The sequence below is a fragment of the Parasteatoda tepidariorum genome, chromosome 12 (assembly GCF_982258835.1).
Source record: "Parasteatoda tepidariorum strain Cologne lab strain chromosome 12, Ptep-v5.0, whole genome shotgun sequence".
In the NCBI taxonomy this organism is placed as follows: Eukaryota; Metazoa; Arthropoda; class Arachnida; order Araneae; family Theridiidae; genus Parasteatoda; species Parasteatoda tepidariorum.
Genome location: NC_141766.1, coordinates 33994867 through 34010322, shown reverse-complemented (window position 1 = coordinate 34010322; position 15456 = coordinate 33994867). Strand labels below are relative to the sequence as shown.

Sequence of the window (15456 nt, the reverse complement as noted above, 5' to 3'; positions counted from 1 at the left end):
GAGCCACCACAGCTCACTCTTTAAAACATTTGACGAATCATGGTCGGGAACTAAATACTGCTCATGCTTATCCTAAAAAATACTCTGCTTGCTTTTAAGTATTTAACTGTTAATTTTAAATTAAAAGTTAATAAATCAATTTAATTGTGGTAAATTATTCTAAAAAATATTCAGAAATTTAGAATATTCAGAAATAAAATTATTAACTTATATTTGTTTTTTTGTTTTTTTTATAAATCTATTCATGAAATATGATTACAACATGATTAAAATTAATATCCGTTTTATTTGACAACAAAACTATGGAGTATAGAACTATAATGAACAATAATAACGATGAGGACAACTAAAGTAATAATAAATTTTATGGAAGAAATGGAAAATATTTTTAGTCTTTTTATTGTGAAACCATAAAGTACACAAAAAAATTGTGTGTAATTTCTTCAATATTTTTTATTGAATTATTGTTTTCTCTTTTTAAATACTTGATGAATTTATTGATGGAGTTATACACATAACTTATTTAAGATGACATTAGATTTAATTTGACTGTGAAACTGTGGGATATACTCTATCAATAAGGACAATAATAAAAATGTGTATCTGAAATTTTAAAAGTTTTAATAGGAAAAAAGTTTGCTTTTTTTATTCAAACATTATTTATGAAGTACGACCATTAATGGGTTGTCAATAATTATTATGCATGTTTTAATTATGAGTAAAAAAAATTTAGTTTTTAAAAATAAAATAAAAAATGCAAATTGGGAGCAGCAAATAATTCATGCTTTTAATTTAAACACACACATTTTAAAATGTATTCTGTTTTTTTAAACGAATTGACATTTACTTTTACGAAAACTGCGCTATTTACATTTATTTAGAATAGTATGTATCTGTTGTTTTACTTATAAGTGATTCTTTCAATCATTTAAGAGGACATGCATCAGATCAAATTCATAAAACAAATTTTAAGGTTCATTTTAGAGTTCATTTTTATAGTTTACTTATAATTTAGTTATTGCAAAATTTTAAGGATCGACCAAAATTTTAAGATTTATTTTATTTATAATTTTGCATACGAATTTATATTTTTAATTCGTAAATTTATATACATAAGAAAATACTCAATTACAATTGTAAAATCTTTTTTTAAATATTATTTTACTTTAAAGCTTTAAATTTGGGGAAAATATTGAGTTGCTATGTTATTTGAATTTAGAGCTACAAATCTCGAAAATTTATCAAAAATTATGCTTGATGAGTACTTTAAAAATAAATGTTTTGTTACTTACTTTCATTTTCAGGTTCAATACCTACTGTTTTTTTTTAATCAAAAGAATAAATTTGAATAATTGACTTGAGAAACTAATGGCTTTAAATTCTAAATACACAGAGAAAATATTCTCTGTGTATGAATCTGTTGAATAAAAACTATAAAAAGCTTGGAAAATATAGAAATTGAGACGATAATATGCTTTCAAAAATCTCCAAATCCCTTACTTATCAATTACAAACGTGACACATTAATTTTAAGTCCATAAGAAAATAAAAATAAGAAATAAATAAATAAAAAGATTGACATAAAAAATGTCGTGTATAGGTGAAATATTACTTTCAAGCAATTTTAAAAACCCATTGAATAAAGACGATTGTAAAATTGAAACGATAATACACTTTCCAATTTATACAATAATATACTTTTAAATTTAAATGATAATATGTTTTCCAATTGAAACGATAATATGCTTTTCAAATTGATACAATATTTTGAAAATCACCAAACCATTTCTTATATATCAATAACATTTGTGACACTCCGTTGCTATATTCGTAAATAATTTATGGAGGATAGACATAAAAACACAAAAATGTGCAATATTAATGAATTGTACGTATATCAACAATTTCATAAATTCAGAAATAAAAATCCAAAGTCATTTTGTGCGAAATGACAGTGTTAGTGAAATCTATATTTACCTCAAAAAAATCTCAAATAGCACTTAAATTTCGTAAACTCCAAAAATATTCTATGTTTGGTTGAATAACATTGTCAACTGCTAGCATTGTTCAGACGTTATGATTATTTTAGATTGAGTATCGTGGCTTTGAATATTCGTGTAAAATTGAAACGATAACACACTTTTCAATTTTAACGATAATATACTTTTAAATTTAATTTCATAATATGTTTTTCAATTTAAACGATAATATGCTTTTCAAATTGATAAAATGTTTTAAAAAACACGAAAGCATTTCTTACATATCAACAACATTCGTGAAACTCTGTTGCTATATTCGTAAAAAAAGTAATGGAGGATACACATATAAACACAAAAATGTGCAATATTAGTGAATTGTACGTTTATCAACAATTTCATAAATTCAGAAATAAAAATCCAAAGTCATTTTGTGTGAAATGACAGTGTTAGTGAAATCTATATTTACCTCAAAAAATCTCAAATAGCACTTAAATTTCGTAAACTCCAAAAATATTCTATGTTTGGTTGAATAACATTGTCAACTGCTAGCATTGTTCAGACGTTATGATTATTTTAGATTGAGTATCGTGGCTTTGAATATTCGTGTAAAATTGAAACGATAACACACTTTTCAATTTTAACGATAATATACTTTTAAATTTAATTTCATAATATGTTTTTCAATTTAAACGATAATATGCTTTTCAAATTGATAAAATGTTTTAAAAAACACGAAAGCATTTCTTACATATCAACAACATTCGTGAAACTCTGTTGCTATATTCGTAAAAAAAGTAATGGAGGATACACATATAAACACAAAAATGTGCAATATTAGTGAATTGTGCGTTTATCAACAATTTTATGAGTTCAGGAATAAAAATCCAAAGTCATTTTGTGTGCGAAGTGACAGTATTAGTGAAATCTATATTTACCTCAAAAAAATCTCAAATAGCACTTAAATTTCGTAAACTCCAAAAATATTTTATGTTTGGTTGAATCACATTGTCAACTGCTAGCATTGTTCAGACGTTATGATTTTTTAGATTGAGTATCGTGGCTTTGAATATTTTGTTGTGAGCGACATATTGTAGCTATGGTAACGATGCCTGACCTGACGCAACTGAGATCAAACCGCTTATTCACTTGAAGATTATTCGCTACACACTAAAAAGAAATATTAATCCATTCATCTCTTTTTGTCACTTTTATCAATTTTGTAAGCACCCGAACTCAAACTGTTATCTAGGGGTATCTACTTATAAAAACAAATAAAACTGTTGCTTGATAATTAGTTACTGTTTATCGTGGTTGAAGGAAAGGTTGAAGAATTATTTTAATAAACAGTTTAGTTGTTATAAGTAGGAAGATTGATTCTTTCATTTATTTTTGTCAATATTTATTTATTTATTTTTTAATTTTGTGAGCACACGAACTCAAACTATTTTCTAGGTATATTGATAAAAGCCTGTGCTACTGTTGCTTGATGATTAGTAATTCTTGATTGCTGTTATAAGAAAAGTTTATCAATTTCTTTGGCAACCGTTTCAGCTGATATTATTGCTCTCTTTCCTTTTTTGTCTTTTTTATCAATTTTTAAGCACTCAAATTCAAACTATTTTCTGGGTGTATCTATATATAAAAAAAGTATAGCGAGTGCAGATATATCTATTTTTATCAATTTCGCTAGCACGCAAACTCAAACTGTTGTCTAGGTATCTTTATAAAAACCTGTAAAACTGTTAGAACTGTTGCTTGATAGTTAATTATTCCTTATTGCAGTTATAAAAGAAGCTTATAAAGTTATTTAGTAAATATTTTAGCTATTACTGATAAGAATTATTAACCACATTTATCTCTAATATAACTGTTACTTGATAGTTAATTTTTCTTTATTGCGGTTATAAGAGAAGATTATGAAATCATTTAATGCATATTTTAGCTATTATTAACAAGAATTATTAACCCCATTTATCTCTGATATAACTGTGACTTGATAGTTAATTTTTCTTTATTGCGGTTATAAGAGAAGCTTATGAAATCATTTAATACATATTTTAGCTATTATTAATAAGAATTATTAACCCCATTTATCTCTAATATAACTGTGACTTGATAGTTAATTTTTCTTTATTGCGGTTATAAGAGAAGCTTATGAAATCATTTAATACATATTTTAGCTATTACTAATAAGAATTATTAACCCCATTTATCTCTAATATAACTGTGACTTGATAGTTAATTTTTCTTTATTGCGGTTATAAGAAAAGCTTATGAAGTTATTTAATAAATATTTTAGCTATTACTATTTAGAATTATTAACCCATTTATCTCCTTTTGTCATTTTTATCTATTTTGTAAGCCCACAAACTTCAATTGTTATCTGGGTACATTTGTATAAAAAGCCCGTAAATATGTTTCTTGATAATTAGTTACTTTTCATAACGGTAATTAGAAAAGTCTACAAATTATTTAAGTAAACATTTAAAGTGCCATAATTAAGAAATATTAATCTATTAGCGACATTTTGTCATTTTTATTAATATTTTTGGCAATCGCAAACTATCTTTTAAGTGTTTTAATGAAAGCCTATAAAAATGATCTTCGATAATTAGTTACTTAAAGCTGCTTTAATTAAGAAGATTCCATTTCTTTGTTCGTTCCTCTATGTTTGCCATTTAATAAGCACACAAACTCAAAAGGTTATCTTGGTAAATTTAAATTTTTTGAAAAAAACTGTAAAACTGCTGATCAATGATTGATTAATATTTATCATGGTTATTAGAAAAATTTATTAACTATTTTAGAAAACATTTTAGATGCTATTAATAGAAGCCATTCATCTGTTTTGATATTTTTATCAATTTTGATACAATTATCAAAAAAATGCAAAAAATTGAAATTTTTAAATAAGTTCGTTATGGTTAACATAATTCCTGAATAGTTTATTTCTGGAGATTGCAACACTTAACTGCCATTAGCAAAAATATTAAAAATAAAACTCGAAATTACTTTCTTAAGGTACTCTTAAGCACGTTCCGTTATTTTAATAAATATAATATTGGACTTCGAACAAATCTTATGCTTTCGAAAGCTTACATATTAAAATCGGGGAAACTGAAGCATCCGAATTTATTTCTAACATAGCCCGCGACATTCCAAAAAGGTAAACAAGTCATTTGAAATTCAAAATAATCTTTGCTTGTGGCCAGATACGTAACGCATAAACAACATATAAAAATAAAGAAAAACTGAAAAGATAATGAAACGAAAAAATAAAATTCATAGAAAATGAGGAAAAAATACTTGTGATGAAAAATAAAATGAAACTAAAAACTTGACATTGTCGAAGTTCTACCAAAATATTTATGTTTATTTACTGAAAATATAGTTATTTTTTCACTGCAGTTAAACTAACGAGCAAACGTTAATGATATATCTGGAAAAATAATGTCTTGAAAGTCTATTATGTTCTGTTATTTGAAATGTTGAATAAAAAAAATTTCTGTTATTTAATTAAGTATAACATATTTCAGATAAAATGGAGAAAAATTGTTTGCATAGAAAATAGAGACCATTAGAGAGAAAAATAGGGACAGAAATTAGAGGGAGAAAAATATTGAGAAAAATAGGGTTTCATTCATATATGCAGTCGGACCTATATTTAACGAAGACGTTAAATACCAATAATAAGTTCGTTATGTGGAAAATTCGTTAAATAGAAAATCACCTTTTGAAATTACTTAAACAACACGAAACAGGTTTTAAAATCATAAACACAAGACATAATTAAAATAGCAATTGATACACCTTTGTCTTGTAAACTAATATCTACGATTTATTTAATAAATCTTAACCATAGAAGAAATCTGCATGGAAAGCAAGAATAGAGCAAAACATTATCCAGTGTTATACTATTATGCTTTATGCATTTTCAACAACAAAAAAGCTAAATTTATGTATGAAATAATAGCTGCATTTATTATAAAAGTAATTTTAAACATACATTACCACATGTGTTCTTAAGTTACATAGCTACTGATAAAACCCGTTAATTTTGAAGTTTTTCGCTTGAAATGCAAACAAAAAGGGAAAGGGATTTCACTGCTTTCTCCAAAAGTTAAGGAACTTCGAAACTCAATTCAATGTTATTTCCCCATAAAATGCATTAACAAGCTTGAAATGCTCTATAATATTTTGGGAAATAAGGAAAGTGGAGCTCAAAGAAAAGTTCGTTAAATAGAAAATTCACTTCGCTATTTGGAAGTTATTTTACGAAGAAACTTCTAAAACGTTCTTGGTTCCACGAAAAAAATCGCGAATTATATATATATATATATATATATATATATATATATATATATATATATATATATATATATATATATATATATATATATATATAATATGCTAGATCTATAATATGTTGAAAGGTAAAGCATATTATAGATCTAGATGCTTTAATTTTTTTCTTTTTTTTGCTGCTCTGGTGTTGTGTTTCTTGATAAGAATAGTTCATAATTTAACGAAAATAAATTGTGAACAAGTATGATCAAAACTACCAGAATATGGTAATTTTATGATGATATATTAGAGCATGGTATCAAAAATTTTCAGTTGGTTGAATTTACTTTCAGTTTTGTATGTTTTACTAAATCTATGGTAATAAGAACTGTAATTTTGAAAAACAGAATTTCAGGTTAACCCTTACCATATGAACGGAAAATCTACCAAATGAATGGCTTAAATACTTTATATTTCGGGTTTATTAACAAAAATTATGTTATTTTTTTAAACCAGAAATATCACTGCCATGCACCGTATATAATCTGGATCATATTACAGTAGTAAAAATAAATATTACTGTAAAATTCACGGTACAATATTTTACAGAAAAAATGGATTTTAGGGTAAAATGAATTTTACCGATGATGCACCCAAGTGCCTTTACTTTTTACCGGAATTTGATCTGGAATTTTTTACAGTGTTCAGTACGGTAATTTTTTTGGAATTTTTGATGTGTAATTGAGTAAACAGAGAAGGAACATTATAAACTATAAATAATGTAAACGTAGAAACTTAATCATATAAGAAAAGTGAGAAATAGTGTAAGAAAGTTTTGTCTCGTCATTTTCTGTTTTTTCTAGTTGTTTTGCTTGCTCATCATATGGTATTTATCTTTATTATTAATAATCTTTCAATAAGCTTTTCCTATAGATTCGCAGTATTTCAATTAAATAAACCTTACAATTTAAATTCAATAGTTCCATTTAACCCTTTTGCAAAATTTTCACTTTTCTTCTTTTATTTATTTATTCATGATGAATAGCAGAATCGTTAAAATTGCAACGAGACACAATTTTCCAAAGTTGTAAGCCAATTTCAAATTCTAAATAAAATTTAGAGAAGAATATTTGTTTGGGAAAGAGAAAGTATTTCAATCTAATCAATTCTTCCCTTGCCTTGCGGCTCTGGTATAAAGTTTCTAAAATTAGAAAAGTGAGGAAAGAACTTCAAAGGGTCTATCTAAACGTGTCATAGAATTCTGCAGACTTAAGAGCGGAAGATAAAATCTGTTAACATGCATTTTCTCTAATAACAGCTATTTAAAATTTTACTCTTAATTGAAATTTGCAAAGATGACTGCAACGCTGAGGTTTATAAGATGTGATTATCGAAATTATTTGACTCTTAAAAATACTTTTGAAATATCGATAAATAATCGTTTTCTAATCTGCTGGTTAATTTATAACTGTTTTCTACTTAAGGTTAGTTAAAATATTGAATTCTGACATTTTAGTTTTTAGATAACAATGTTTTTATTTAGCTAAAATAAACTAACACATAAAAACTTCATATAAAAGTATCCAACAGTATCATTAAACAAAAATCAACTTCAAAATGGAATATAATATAGGTTTCATTAATAATAATAAATATCGTTTTCAGAGAAATATCGTTTTCAGGGTCTATCTAAACGTGTCATAGAATTCTGCAGACTTAAGAGCGGAAGATAAAATCTGTTAACATGCTTTTTCTCTAATAACAGCTATTTAAAATTTCACTCTTAATTGAAATTTGTAAAGATGACTGCAACGCTGAGGTTTATAAGATGCGATTATCTAAATTATTTGACTCTTAAAAATACTTTTGGAACATCGATAAATAATCGTTTTCTAATCTACGGGATAATTTATAACTGTTTTATATTTAAGGTTAATTAAAAAATTGAATTCTGACATTTTAGTTTTTAAGCAACAAGGTTTTTATTTAGCTAAAATAAACTGGTTTTAGAAAAGCATGTTCATTTAAACTCTTATTTTACGTTCTCATAAAATATAGTTAGGAGTTAAATCATATAATCGGTACGTTGAGTTATAATATGACGCAAATTAAATACATACTTAATATGGGGCTTAGTTGCACCACATTTCTATTCAGGATGAACTATAATATTGTGTTGTCAAATTTAAATTATACACTAAGAAAAAAAAGTATGGTTAAAATTGCTAGAATGTGGTGAAATTTACAGTGTTTCTTGCTCTATGGGAACACCATAAAGCTCGGTGATTTTTAACCGAAGCGCTATGGTAATGATTTTGATAACATTAAGAATAATACATGGTTTTATAATATGTGATAAAATTTGGTAAATGTTGTAAAATTAGGTAATTATATGATATTTCCTTAGAGTATTACAAAAAAAAACTATTTTTTTGGTTAAATTTACTTTTTAGTTTAGTATTTTTTAGTTAGTTTTTTCTTATAATAAAAACTATAATTTTGACCTCTATTTTGAACACTAGATCACACAATAATAAATAGTAGATTATATCAGTGACGTAAGCATTTTAATACAATGGATTACTAACAATAAAAGTAATAATTAGCATTTTATTATTTATAAGCAAGTTTGTTTTTTCTTGTAATTAATCTCGCTGATTTTCTTACAATATCGCACAACCCCATAACTAACAACCCAACTTCATTTAACAATCATAAATCAAAATCTACGAATAATAAATAGTAGATTATATCAGTGAAGTAAGCTTTTTAATACAATGAATTACTTACAATAAAAGTAATAATTAACATTTTATTATTTATAAGCAAATTTGTTTTTTCTTGTTATTAATCTCGCTAATTTTCTTACAATATCGTGCAACTCCGTAACTAACAACACAACTTCAGTTAACAATCGCAAATCAAAACCCAAACCAAATAAGAATATACTTTCTTATTCAAATAAATAGTAAAAACTTAACTAAGCTATAAATAAACTCAAAAAAGAGAATTACAATGATTCTTGGCGACATATAAGGAATTCCCATTTTCACTTCTCAAGAAGCACGAAATCTCGTTAAAAGGAGACAAAAAAAAAGCGAAAGAAGCTTTCTAAAAAGATCATATATCTCTCTTCTTTCCTCTTTATAATGAACTAGTGATATTTCCTTTAAAAAAAAGAAAGAAAGAAGCTTTCTATCTCTTTACGTTTCCTTCTGAGCTAAGACTTCCCATAAGAATTTTTCAAGTTTCTCATTAGTTTAATTTTATTCAGCCTACAAATTTCTAAAATCCTGTTTACTACACGAACGGCTACAGATAGTTCTAGCTTCCCATGAGATTTCCGCGTACCGTTCCTTCCGGAGTGTGACTCCTGTTAAGGTAATAAAATAGATTAAATGATTGATTTCATTCAGCTAGCCTCGTTTCCCTCTATTGAAACTAATTGGATGAGTATGTTGACCTCTGTAAAGGCTGGGTAGAATATATTTTGGTGGAAAAAAAAAAACACCTATAAATTTAAAAATAAAATCCATTAAAAAGTGTTATTTTTTCTCTTTCACGAATCTATAATTATGTACTTTAAATAAATGATGTTTTTAGCTTGTTAGTTTTACGTTGGTGTTATGAAATATAAGAGAATATCAGTGATAAATGACCTTATGAAATATAAGAGAATATGAAATATAAGAGAATATGTAATATAAGAGAATAACAGTAATAAATGATCTTATGTCACATCAAAAGAAATTTTGGTTTTTAAATTAGAGTTCTTTTCTCTTTCACGAATCAATAATTAAATACTTTAAATAAGTGATATTTTTAGCATGTTAGTTTTACGCTGGTGTTATGAAATATAAGAGAATAGGAAATATAAGAGAATAGGAAATATAAGAGAATATGTATTATAAGAGAATAACAGTAATAAATGATCTTATGTCACAACAAAAGAAATTTAGGTTTTTAAATTAGAGTTCTTTTCTCTTTCAAGAATCAGTAATTAAATCCTTTAAATAAATGATATTTTTAGCCTGTTAGTTTTACGCTGGTGTTATGAAATATAAGAGAATATCAGCGATAAATGATCTTATGAAATATAAGAGAATATGTAATATAAGAGAATAACAGTAATAAATGATCTTATGTCACAACAAAAGAAATTTTGGTTTTTAAATTAAAGTTCTTTTCTCTTTCACGAATCTGTAATTAAGTATTTTAAATAAATGATATTTTTGGCTTGTTAGTATTACGCTGATGTTATGAAATAACAGAGAATATCAGTGGTAAATGATCTTATGAAATAAAAGAGAATATCAGTGATAAATGATCTTATGAAATATAAGAGAATATGATTACTATAAAGCTGCATAATACAAAAAGTCTAGTATTTTCATGCTAGATGTAAAGGGTTAAAAAACGTATAGTTTTGTATTCATAGTTTTTTTAAATATACTAGTTGTAAGCGGTTTCAAAACCGTAAATGTAAAAATTGTTATTTACCCTTAACTTTACGGTTAATTGAATGAACAGACTGCTGTCTATTATTTTACCGTAATTTAAGAATGAAAATTCTAACAGTGTAGCGTGACATGTACGTCACGCAAGTTGCGAGAATTCTATTTATCAAAAAACAGGACTGTTTTCACAGCAAGCAAATGCTTTTTTATTCTTTTCAAGTATAAAGTAGTAGCTAACAGAAGAAAATATTCATTTAAGAGAAGAAATAACCCCTTTTTTATTAGGAGCTTTTTTTGCGCCTCCCCATATTAAAAAATTCTGGTGTTAATGGGTTTTAATAATCTCGTAATATGTCAAGAACTATTAATTCCAATTAGGTAAACAACACCTTCGCCAACTTAGCGACTAAAGAGTCAACGCTTTAGATTAAATGTATACTTATGAGAATTCGTCAGGATTCGGTATAGAACCAGCTGAATCCATGCGTAAGACATGCTCCAACAAATCTCGCCACCGAGTTAAACAAATAAAATGACTCCAAAGAATCAAAAGCTAATGTTAATGCAAGTTACTGAAGAAGAATATAAAATAAATGAAATGACTATGATAATAATAAAAAATAAAATAATAATTTAATTTTGAAAAATTGATTACATTTTTTGATTAAAAAAATTATATAAAATTATAAATAAAATATCGATAAGGAAAACGATGATGATCATACGTGATTCGATTAAGGAATATCTTTCAATTCAAAACGCAAAATTTTATGTCATTTGATTGGCTTTCAGTTTGCATAAAAGGTTAACTTACGAATCAAATTATTTTTTTATTTTTACCGGAACTTTGTAATAAAAAAAAACAAAAATATTCTCTTGTATTTTTTTAAACGGTTAAAGAAAATACTGCTTAAAGTTAAGAGAAATTTCACACGCGAATTCTTAAAAATGCTTTGAAGTCAAAGAATGTTTTTTCGAGGATGACATATACTCTAAAGTAAACTTTACCCAAGTGTTAGTACAGAACATATTGACTAGAATTTTAAATCTAATGACTGTTTTTTAAACTAGAAACTCTTTGCCCTAGTTCATTTCTTTTTTCATAGGAAAAAATAAGTAAAAAGTATTCATGATCAAAACCAATATTTATCTTTTTTAAGTGCGAAGATTTTTAAATAAATCAATGAATAAAACATCTTTCCTTCGGTATTGCATTCTTAGATAGCAAAGTGATAATTTTCTTCGCATTTTACTTCTTCATTCAATGCTGATTGTAAGATCTATTGTTTAATTCACGACTTATATTCTGTGATGATTGTTGATCGTGTATAATTTGTGTGAAATATTCCCTTACCCTTATGAGATGAAATAAAAAATAGCTCGTATATCAGATTGATAATGAATTTCCTACCGATTGATTTTGTTGCCTATTATTATGAAAGAAATGTATGTGAAGGAATTGTAAGACCAGGCTAATTTAATCACTTCTTTTTAAAATGAAGCATTTTCAATAAGTTTTAAACCGAGTGATCAAAAACAGCTTTGAAGAACATTACTTATTTTTTATTTAAATACACTCATCAATGTTTTTTCAGTTTTCTCCAGGAAACATGCAAAGTAATAAACTCTCGCATGGATCTCATCTTTTGTTCAAAAAGACATATTTCATTAAATAATTTAGCAAACAAGACAGAATTTTGGACTTAAATTTCCCTTAATCGAAGTAGCTCCCTTTGGAAGCGATCCAACACCCCCCCCCCCCACGCGCACTCAGAATTTATATATTTATATGTGTACACATACACACACACATATATATATACATATATTATATATATATATATATATATATATATATATATATATATATATATATATATATATATATATATATATATATATATATATATATATATTGCAAATTTGTTATACTTTCAGAAAAAAAATATCATATACACTACCACTCCTAATTTTTTTTATCTTAATTTTTTATTAAAACTACGCAAAATACTGTATTTTCAAGTAATATTCACGTTGCTGTTGCTCGTAAAGCTGCCTTAAATCATATTTTTATCTAACATTGATCGTTAAAAAAGGTAACCAAAATATAACGGATGTTTTGTGAAGACCACCCTTAATATGCACTTTTAGAAACTTTATGGAATCTTTGAAATCCTTATGCACTCCTCACAAAAATGTATGCACATTGTAGGATGCTAATAATTATTTAAACGATGGTATAACAAAAATCGTATCGAAATCTGACAAACTATTGTAAAGGAAAGCTAATGCAACGAAGGTCCAAACAGGTTTAATTGGAGGTTTAGTTTGTTTTCTAATAATAACTTGTTTTTCTAATAATCATCTTTTAACTCTCCTCTATTTACTCCCGCAATTTAACTTGACTTGTTTGATTTTATCTGCCTACCTGTTCTGTAAATCGTCTAATTTCAATAGCATTTTTTTTTCGGTTCAATATTAATTTGCGTCCCCTAAAGTGTGCATTTTTTTTATTATTTTCTATAAGGATTTTAAAAATACATGATAAGGGTGGTCCTTACGGAAAACCCTGTATGTTTTCAACAAATTGTCCAAAAATGATAATTTTATAGCATATTTTGATCGTGTTCAGTAAAACACGCAAGTTGCAAGGTGAATGATTAGTATCTCAGTGTTTCTAATATTGCTAAACAGAAAAAACAAAGCTTAGTAAGATAAATCCTTTGATTCTGGCATATTTATTAAAATTTCATATTAAAATCTTTCAATTGAACACGATACTTACTAACTTAACACTTATGGTTGTGTTAAATAAATCCTTTCACATTTTAAAAAAAAAATTCTAATATTTTCAAACCTTCAAAGCTATTAAGATAAGAGAAATAGTTTGGGAAAAATGGGAATTTATTCTTCTTCTTCAACTCAATTCAAAAATAGATCCTTAACTTCCTTTCTTCTAAAAATATTTATTACAATGTAACAACATAATACCAGCCACAACATAAAACGTTTTTGAAATGTCAAAAACAGACACTTTCTTTTAACGACGTAAAGCAGATTACGAACCCCCACTGAAATCAGTAATTGGAAGCGATTCAGACAGTTGAAATAAGCTTTAGCAATACGTTTTATGAGTCAGTCTAGAGATTATATAAGCCCGTTCTTCCACGAAGTTAGGATGACACTTTTTCGTGGATTTTTGAAGTTTATGTTTACATAGACATTGGAGACTTTAATGCGGATGAAACAAGTTAACAGAATTTAATTCTTTTGAACAATAAAATTTCTGAAAAAATACCAATGGGATAAAAATGAAACAACTAAGCGAATTTCTTATATTTCTTTATTTTAATCATTAAAATATTATTTCAGAAAATTGTTAACTTATTAATGCCCGACTACCAAAAGTAGCCTATAAATTACCGCTAAAGTATAGAAATAAGTTATAAATAATATAATCCAATTCTTGTATTTCTTTATTTTAATCAAACTAATATTTCAAAAATTGTTAACCTATTAATGCCCGGCTACCAAGAGTAGTATATAAGCTTCAGCTGAAGTATAGATATAAGTTATAAGTAACATAATGTCTTTCTTGTATATCTTTATTTTATTCATTAAACTATTATTTCAAAAAATTATTAAACTATTAATGTCCAGCTTCCAAAGGTAGAATATAAGTTGCCGCTGGAGTATAGATATAAGTTATGAGTAACATAATGTCATTCTTTTTTCTTTTTTTTTAATCATTAAACTATTATTTCAAAATTTAATGCCCAGCTATCAAAAGTAATCTATAAGTTATCGCAAAGTAAAGAAATAAGTTATACGTAACATAATGTCATTCTTTTTTCTTCTTAATTTTAATCATTAAACTATTATTTCAAAGAATTGTTAACATATAAATGCCCGGCTACCAAAAATAGTCTATAAGTTACCGCTAAAGTACAGAAATAAGTTGAAAGTAGCATAATGCCATTCTTGAATGTCTCTATTTTATTCATTAAGCTATTATTTCAAAAAATTATTAAACTATTAATGCCCGGCTACCAAAGGTAGTATATAAGTTGCCGCTGAAGTATAGATATAAGTTATAAGTAACGTAATGCCATTCTTTTTTCTTCTTTTCTTTTAATCATTAAATTATTATAAGTAGTTATTTAAGTAGTCAATAAGTTACCGCTAAGTAAAGAAATAAGTTATACGTAACATAATGTCATTCTTTTTTCTTCTTAATTTTAATCATTAAACGATTATTTCAAAAAGTTAACCTGTTAATGACTGGCTAGCAAGGGCAGTATATAAGTTACCTCTGAAGTACAGAAATAAGATATAACTAACATAATTTCCTTCTTTTTTTTCTTTTTTGTTTAATCATTGAACTATTATTTTCAAAAACTTTTTAATCTATTATTGCCCGGCTAACAGAAGTAGTCTCTAAGTTACCGAATAATAAGTTATTCTACACTTTATCTAGCTAATGCGTAGATTAACTAGTGTGATCCGTTGAAGTGCCGAAAATTATTTCATTTCCTAAATTACCTAGGTAATCAGTACGCTACCTAGATAATCTGCTCATTACCTACTATATTGTTAAAGTGAAAATAAAATCTTTGCTGGAACAACTGAACTGTGTCTGTATGCTTAAATTAACATAATGTTACTTATTTATTTATTTTTCTCTATCTAAAAAATCAAGTTAATAAAAGCAAACAAACAACACATTAATTAACAGA

General features: G+C 26.1%; 1 non-coding gene across 2 annotated transcripts in view; it reads right to left on the bottom strand.

Annotated features, from left to right (window-relative positions):
* LOC107454187 (uncharacterized) overlaps positions 1-3104 on the bottom strand; it is a 213274-nt gene extending 210170 nt beyond the window's left edge. The window contains exon 1 of one of the 2 annotated variants that reach the window (XR_015430869.1): positions 2915-3104. This is a non-coding gene — a transcript (uncharacterized LOC107454187). Of the gene's footprint in view, positions 1-1977; positions 2113-2914 lie in introns of those variants that run through there. The other variant, XR_015430868.1, reaches the window with a different exon arrangement.
* Between the last annotated feature and the right edge of the window lie 12352 nt (positions 3105-15456).